Here is an 8,420-nt window from a genome sequence, read left to right on the forward strand (position 1 = left end):
GCGAGGTTTTAATCCACGGATTATGGATTTAACCTCCACTACAGTAGTTGGAATGTGATCGTCGGTGAGAGGCATTGAGCTCAGACGGCTGACCTCATTCTCCACCAACGCTACGTGGAGGGGTTCAAAAGAAGCAGTGCTGGGTGAGCATTGTGAAGCAATGCTTTCAGCAAAACACTCCGCTTTATCCCTGTCCTCGAAAGCTGTACTGCCGTCGGGGCGTATCAAAGGCGGAGTGTGAAATATTGCGTCAGTACGAAGGGCTATCGCCACTTTGTAATACGCCTGGTGTGATGGGGAAATGTTCTCCATGAGTGTTTCCCAATTGGAATTCCTCAATTCGGAGAGACGTAACCTAACTTGGCGCTGGAGGAAGTTAGCGCGTGACCTATAGTTGGGCGTTGGGTACTTGGCGGCTTTTCTGAGAGCTGCATTCTTGGCTCTAATGCGGTTCATGACGTCAAGCGGGAGCTTATGGTTGTTAACCTTAACCACCCGCTACAGAGACGGATGTCCTGACATGCCCAACTGACAAACGGTTGCTTCCATGTTGGTAAGCGCTGGAGTAGCGATTTGCGAGCAATGAAGGGATCTCTTGTAGTAAATGGCTGTGCCTCCGCCACGACGGTCGTCGGCTCTGCCATTGTGTACTAGAGAGTAGGAAGGGATCGATAACCCCTTTGAAGCGTCGGGTTTAAGGAATGTTTCTTGGATAAGCAATGGGTCGATGTCCTTATTGCGAACAAATTCCTTAATCTCTGGGAGGTTGGTGCGCAGGCCGCGCGTATTGAATGAGACAAGTGATACGCCCTGAGGCTTCACTCGAGACGTGTTCTGTGATGAAGCGATACGCGTTTGGGAAATTAGTACATAGAGTTCACCAAGTCTTGGTGCTCTATCATCGCAATAAGGCGCTCGTGTGGAGACCTAGCTGCTTTGAATTTGTTGGCTAGAATGTTGAATTCTTTAATGTCGAATCCTCCATTCCTCAAGAAACTCAGGGGGTTATGCACTCCTGAGTCTGGTTGAGGAGGTGTTGCCCATCTGTGGCCAGTCGGGGTGACTTGCACGGGGCGGGAATTGACATTAGATGTCTGGGAGACCGGGGCTGCTTGTCTCCAAGTAGCGGAGAGTAAAGGCCCGGTTGTCCTGTTCCTCAGTTGAGGAAAGTTCGCGCCAGTGGCCGGAGGTGGCCCTGGTTTTGAAGACTGCTTCTTAGCAGTCTTCGTTATTGAGGGACGAGGGGCGCGGCGGCATCCGCGGTAGTTCGCGGGATGTCCTTCCTGCCCACAAAGGACGCAAGCGGGAGGAGTCTCCGCATCGCGGGTGCGTTTGCACTCCTTTGTCGAGTGAGGCTCTAGGCACTTGACGCACCTAGGCGGGGCTGAGCAGTTTGCAGCTGCGTGGCCATAAAGCTGGCAGCGATGGCACTGCCCTGGGAAGCCCCGTCTGTGTGGAGCTTCTACTCGGATGTTTGAGAGCCCACATACGATGAGTTCTCTCTTGAAAATTTCCCCCGACTCGGGGACATTTGTTAGAATGACCAGAGCCAAAGGGTATTTCTTGCCGGAACATTTTATGTACAGCCTCGGCCTTGAACCCTTGACTGGTCAGGTCCTCCAGGATGACCTCGCTAGGGAGCTCATACGGGACGCCACGTAGGATGGCTTTCACTTTGCGCTCATCCGGGAGTGCATAAGTGTAATATGCGACACTCTTATGAGTGAGGACTCGGATGTCCTTCGTAGTCGGGACGACTACGCGGATAGCTTCACCCGTGTTGGTAGCACGGGTGTATTGCACCTTTTTGTCGGCGCAAAGCTGTGCGACATAAGTCCACTTCGCCTTATCTCGGATGAAGATAGGCGGTGGGGACTTATTCGCTGGGAAGACAGGCGTACAGCGTGTGGCCGGTTTCATGGATGAGGTGATAGAGACCTCGGGCAAGCTAATGTCGAGAGACATTAGAGGGACTGGGGTGGAGGTGGCTGAGCGCTTGGACTGGCGCTTCTTCCTGGATTGAACCAGTTGGAAAGGTTCACCAGAGGGACGTCGGGAGGTATTGACGACGAAGCCAGTGACAGTTCCGTTGTCAGAGTCCTCAGAGGAGGACTGGACTGGCCGCTTTCGGCCGCAGGGGGCGGAGTCGGAGAACTCCATGTCCTCGGGAGTAGCTTTGTGAACGGAGGGCTCATCGGGGGACGCGGGGGAGTCAGCAAGGGGCCGACTTGGAGTGTTGAACACGGAGGAGTGGCTATCGACTAGTGACTGGTCGAAATGGAGATTTGGGGCTTTAAGCAAAGCCACAATCTGGACTACAAGTCACTTACTTTTATATTATGATGGAGCCATGCTGATGAAGCCTCCCCGCCGAGGGCAGGGAGCAACGGGGGTTGGAAGTGACGCGGCTATCCCTAATGGTTATAGCCGCGAACCGTCACCCTTGGGAAAGCCCAAGTGCAATGGGATCGGGTCGTCCGGTTTCTCTCAGGTCAGGAGGCCTGAGAAACGCAACGGGTCAACGTTAGCCGAGTTAGTTGTCACCGTTAGGTATTCTTCAGCTCAACCGCGATGACACGCAACTCACTTACTACATTTAAAATTGCTGTAAACAAGCTGCGGGCCGGAACGAATTCGACGTAACCAGCCGAACTCGGCGTAGTATACCCCGTACAACACGTAGCGGAGCTGCGTAGCGTAGCTTGGCGGCGTAGCGGGGCGTGAGCACAGGCGCGTGTAGTAGTCCGCTCGGCGCGGGGGCCGAGACAAGAATGAATGACGAAGCGTCGGGACTCGATCGCTATTCATGCAATTTTAATCAATGAGCAACAGCGTAGGTGCGGAATGCTCATTGACATCGTATTATCGAGGTTCGACGCGAGTTTACACAAACTGCGATAGCATTAGTTTTAGAGCGAGATAGAACACATAATATTATTCTCAATTCTTATTGAATGAAACGTTTTACTATTGGTTAAAATGTAAGCTTTAGTATTGGTGTGTATTTTCTGAACTTGTAAATATTTTTTAAGTAACAACTGTAATTGGGTAACTAGTTTTAAGGATTTTGTATATATATTGTGTAACTTTCAAATAAATGATCTTCCGCCTAACAAACAAATATTAGACACAGATATAGAAGCATTACTCGGCCACGGGGCCACAGTCATAGTGGGCGGCGATCTTAACGCCAAACACTCCAGCTGGAACAGTAGAGCCACAAATAGAAACGGAATCTTATTAGATTCGCTTACAGACACGCTGAACTTTTCAGTAATAGCACCCGACGAACCAACACGTTATCCGGATAGCGTCGCGCACCGACCCGACATACTAGACGTTGCGTTACTTAAAAACGTACCGCTCAATGTAAATTCAATCGAAGTTTTTCAAGAACTAGAGTCAGACCACCGGCCCGTCGTCCTAAATGTAGGCCCACCGGTTAACTTTCAACCACCGACGAAAACAGTGATCGACTGGCAACGGCTGGAAAAGGATCTCGAGTCTATCAAGTCCGACGACCTTGACCTTATACCGGACGTCATCGACTCGGTCGACACGGCTCACAGTGCTACCTCTCATGTGACGTCACATATACAGAATAGGATCAAGGCCTGCTCCAGGCAGGTTCCGACGATGCAACCGCATCGCCTAAACCTGCCTCCTGAGGTCAGGAACTTACTCACACAGAAGCACAGAGCCACTAGACTTTACGATAGGTATCCGTCGGTCGAGAATAGGCGCCACCTCCGCTACCTACAGCGGGTGGTACGGGAACGTATCGCGGAACTCCGCGGCGAACGTTGGGACCGCTTGCTCGGCAACCTTAAGCCATCACATGTGGATTTCTGGAAGCTGCCTCGCGCGTTAAAACAGGAGCCGCCCACTGTCATGCCTCCTTTGGACAGACCGGGACTGCAGCCGGCGCTCGATGACGATGAGAAGGCTGAATGCCTCGCCGATAGTCTCGAAAGTCAGTGCTCTCCAAATGCAGCAGCCGACCCGACACACGTTGACGAAGTTGATCGTGAAGTTGAACGTCGCTCCGCTCTGAGCCCTTCAGGCGATGTAATAAAACCCACCTCTTACGAAGAGGTGAAGCTAATCATTAAGGAGCTTCACTCCAAGAAGGCCCCGGGGCCCGACACTATAAACAATAGGGTTCTTAAAATCCTACCCTCGACTCTTATTACTTTATTGGTTACCATTTTTAATATTCTACTGTCTAATAGCTATAATAATAATAATTTGTTTCCGAGTCATCGATGTTTAAATGTATTTATGTATGTTTATAAGAATTTATGTATGTTTAAGTAAGTATATTGTATTAAATATATCGTTGTCTTGTAACCCAAAACACAGGCTATATATGCTTAACTTGGGGCAAGATAATTTGTGTGAAAAGTTTGTCAATATTATTATTATTATTAATAGCGCGTTCCCCGAGCAATGGGAGGATTCCATTGTTATCGGTATCCCAAAACCCAACAAACCTAAAGCTAATCCGAGTAGCTATAGGCCTATTAGCTTAATTAACTCGATCGGGAAACTTTACGAAAGATTAATTCTCGCGCGTCTTAATCATTACATCGCCGAGCTTAACCTGATACCTGACATACAGTTCGGATTCAGAACCGCTCACTCGTGTCCCCAGCAGGCTCACCGACTCACCGAGTACATCCTCATACGGCGTCAATTTCACGCTACCACGGCAGCCGTGTTTTTCGATGTCGCGAAGGCCTTCGATAAGGTATGGCACAACGGCTTAGTATTCAAGCTGTATCAACTGGGAGTGCCAGACAGGCTCGTGCGCATCATACGAGCCTACCTTACTGATCGCTCCTTCCGATATCGAGTAGAGGGCACCCTATCCTCACCCAGACCCATCTGGTCTGGCGTGCCACAGGGTTCAGTCCTCTCTCCCACTCTTTTCTCGCTCTTCACGAGCGACATTCCCAAGTTTCCGAGTGTCCAGCTCGCTCAGTACGCTGACGACACGGCACTCTACTTTGGCTCTAACCGCTCAACCTTATAAACCGCTCAACCTTTGCAAGAACATTAAAGTGCTTCAAGCCGCCGTTGATGAACTAGGCAACTGGTTCAGAAAATGGCGGATTGAAGTGAACCCCACCAAGAGTACAGCGGTACTCTTCGGTAACGCGAATAGCATCCGCGCTAAAAAACAACCGACCGACGTTATTAAACTGTATGAAACACCCATACCGTAGGTGAAGGATTACAAATACTTAGGAGTCACGTTCAACAGCAATATGAACTTCAAGAAACACAATTGATACGGTATGCAATAGAGCCCGATTTGTCCTCAGTCGCCTTTATCCACTTGTGTGTGGGCGAAGCAAACTTCCGCTCAAACACAAAGTGACGCTGTACAAAACCATCGTACGGCCCATACTGTCATACGCGTAGTTTTCGCGCACACACGACCGAGCTACTTACGTCGTTTGCAAGTAGTTAAAAATAAATTCACGCGCATGGCAACTGGAGCCCCGTAGTTCATCCGAAACGTAGACCTTCACCGCGACCTAGAGCTTCCGACGATAGCTTTAAGAGATCTCGCGACGCTTCTTTGACAAGGCGCCTAACCATCCCAACATCTTGGTTAGGAAGGCATGTGGGTACACCCCCCTTCACCATAGTCTCAACCCAATAAGACGTCCCAGACACGTCACGGTAGACGCGGATGACGACATCACCATCGCGAACGCGACACCCACACACGCACACGCACACACCGCCTTCGCAGGCGTAGGCGCGGTCAACCACCGCAAACCACTGGCACTCGTCACTCTAACAATGGCCAGCGGCCCGCACCCTAGAAACACCACACATTGTTTTTATACCCGACGAGACGATAGTCCTCGTCCTGTAATCGTTTCACTACACTCACTCACACACGGACTGACTGACGGACTGACATACACCCCTAACACAATCACACTCCACAAACACAAACATACATGCACACAAACATTTACACTACTTACATACATACAAACATACATATATACAATCATAAACACATACATACACACTTACATACATTACACAAAACATCACCACACTCGCCGGCGAGTGTGTTCTTCTCATCTTTTCATCTTCATTCTCTCTCCTTCCCACAAGCACACAGCCGGTCCGAGGTTCGAGGCTCCTTAGGAGACGCCCCGCGACTGTTGTTGCGCAGTCTTTGCGGCCTCCACGGCCCACGTCCTACTTCGCTGTGAAAGCCAGAGCTAACAGCACAGAGGAGGTTTTAGTCGGTATGGGGTGTCCGCTTACGCGGACACTCGAGTCCGACATATTACGCCCCGTTCCGGCGCGTAAATACGCAACAGCATTTCCTCCTCTCAAAAAAAAAAAAAATAAATAAATGATATATCTTCCACATATTCCTCACAGTCAAGCAGTTGTTTTATTTAATCGCCAAACGCTCAGTCTCTAAACACCTATGCAAAATTTTTACAGGGAAGGCCATTTATAAAAACATAGCGATCGAAAAAATTGAATGCGAACCACCTGCTAAGGAAATAATTTATAAGACGGAATTTTGAAATACTAAAATGAAAAATAAGTTAGAAAAATTTTTAAAAACCATTTGGTCGACATAAAATTAAGGGACGGAAATGCAAAATGGAAAGGGAAAAGCCAATAATATACAAGAAACACTTTGTGATAAAAACATTATTAAGAAGCATATCGATTGACAATAAACGATGCTGTGTGTGTAAAAGTACAAAATTTTGAGGAATTCTAGAAGCAATTTTTTTTGTTCAGCACTCGTCGGTGCTCGGGAATGAAGCAAGCTCCTCCCACTTGCTCAAGGTTGCTGGCACTTATTGTCGCCTTTACAATCATCGATACACGCGTAACTTACCACAGCACTACCTTTTGTTTCCCCCAACTCAAGTCTAACGTGAGCACGAACATAATAAACGATTGGAGCCAGGGGCACAGCGCCGCGACCTCGCTCGGTTCCTAGCGCCGTAAGATCCGGGGAGGCGAGGTGGCTCGCTGCGCTGTGCTTCTATTTGTAATTATAACTTTTAGATTCGTGAATATATATTGTAACAAGCGTAATTATTTTCAAATAATACGCATTGGATGTTATTGTCGCAATTTATTTCAGTAATAGTAGCAGTTATACATTGTCATAACGAGATTTATGTTATTATGTTTCTTAAAACTTTAATAGGCGTTCCTTCTTTTTCCTAGCCTCAAAGTTGTGTAGCCACTCTCATGTTTAATGTTCAAACGTAAATTGCTGCACATTTCCAAATATCATTTATTAATAAAGAATTTTGAAATGAAAATGAATGCATACTTTTTCATTTCTCCTAATAAAATATCGTGATTTACTAAATCGAATTCTTTGGACATGTCAAGGTATAGAACAGTTCCCTGTTTTTAGCAATCAAGATTCTCAATTACTGACTTTAATAGGTTAAAAATGGCAAGGGAAGTGGATTTACCTTTTGAAATCCATATTGATTTGGTGAAATAAAATTAAATTTTAAACAGTAAGAGATTCGGTTCTCTTTATCACCCAACTCCATTTAAATAACGCAAAATATTGTACAATGTATTGGCGCCAAAATGAGATAAATCATGAGCAATGACACAGAGGCGACCGAGCAACTGTTGCGGACTTCGTGCAGGATACTTCCAGTTGTATTTGGTACTCCGTGGTTACAAGTCACTCCGTGTCTCTTGGATGTACTTCCTCGTTTTATATTTCATACAAAACAAACAAGTAACTCTTATTGTCAGTTTATTATAATGAACCTTAAAGTTAAATCTCATCACAATATTTTGAACATTTCCTACTCACAGTAGTTACAATAATTAACATAAACAAGTCATACATTTTTACATTATTTTGAACACAATATAACAAACTCACTATCTTTATAATTATCTTACAAATACATGTTTACATCCATACCATGCTAGTGAACTGTATGTAACAGTCGAGACTCGGACATCACAAAAAGGCAAAGAGAAGAACCATCCTAGAAGACTTTATTTGTCACGAGGTATGTGGGAGACCTTGAATAGAGAGACAATAAACAATATATATAATAAATTTAGTATCAGTTGGATGACCAGAGGTACGGCACCTGTTGTTTTAGTTTTTTATTACTCTTTGGTCAGTCTCAACTTAGTAAGCTCATAATTGCATAACTAATTCTTTCTTACTACAACTGTTTCTGGGTATAAAAGGAATGCTATTCGCCTGAATAAAAAAATCAAGTAAAATGACTCTGTGTCGAACAATATCTTGGAAGTCGTAAGGGATACATGGCGGATCATACTTGGAGTCATTCAGATGCAACGAGGATTATAATATAATACCTATATTATAATCCTCGTTGAACCGCCACACATGAAGCTAAGTCCGTAGT

The sequence above is a fragment of the Leptidea sinapis genome, chromosome 29, assembly GCF_905404315.1.
Source record: "Leptidea sinapis chromosome 29, ilLepSina1.1, whole genome shotgun sequence".
Lineage (NCBI taxonomy): Eukaryota > Metazoa > Arthropoda > Insecta > Lepidoptera > Pieridae > Leptidea > Leptidea sinapis.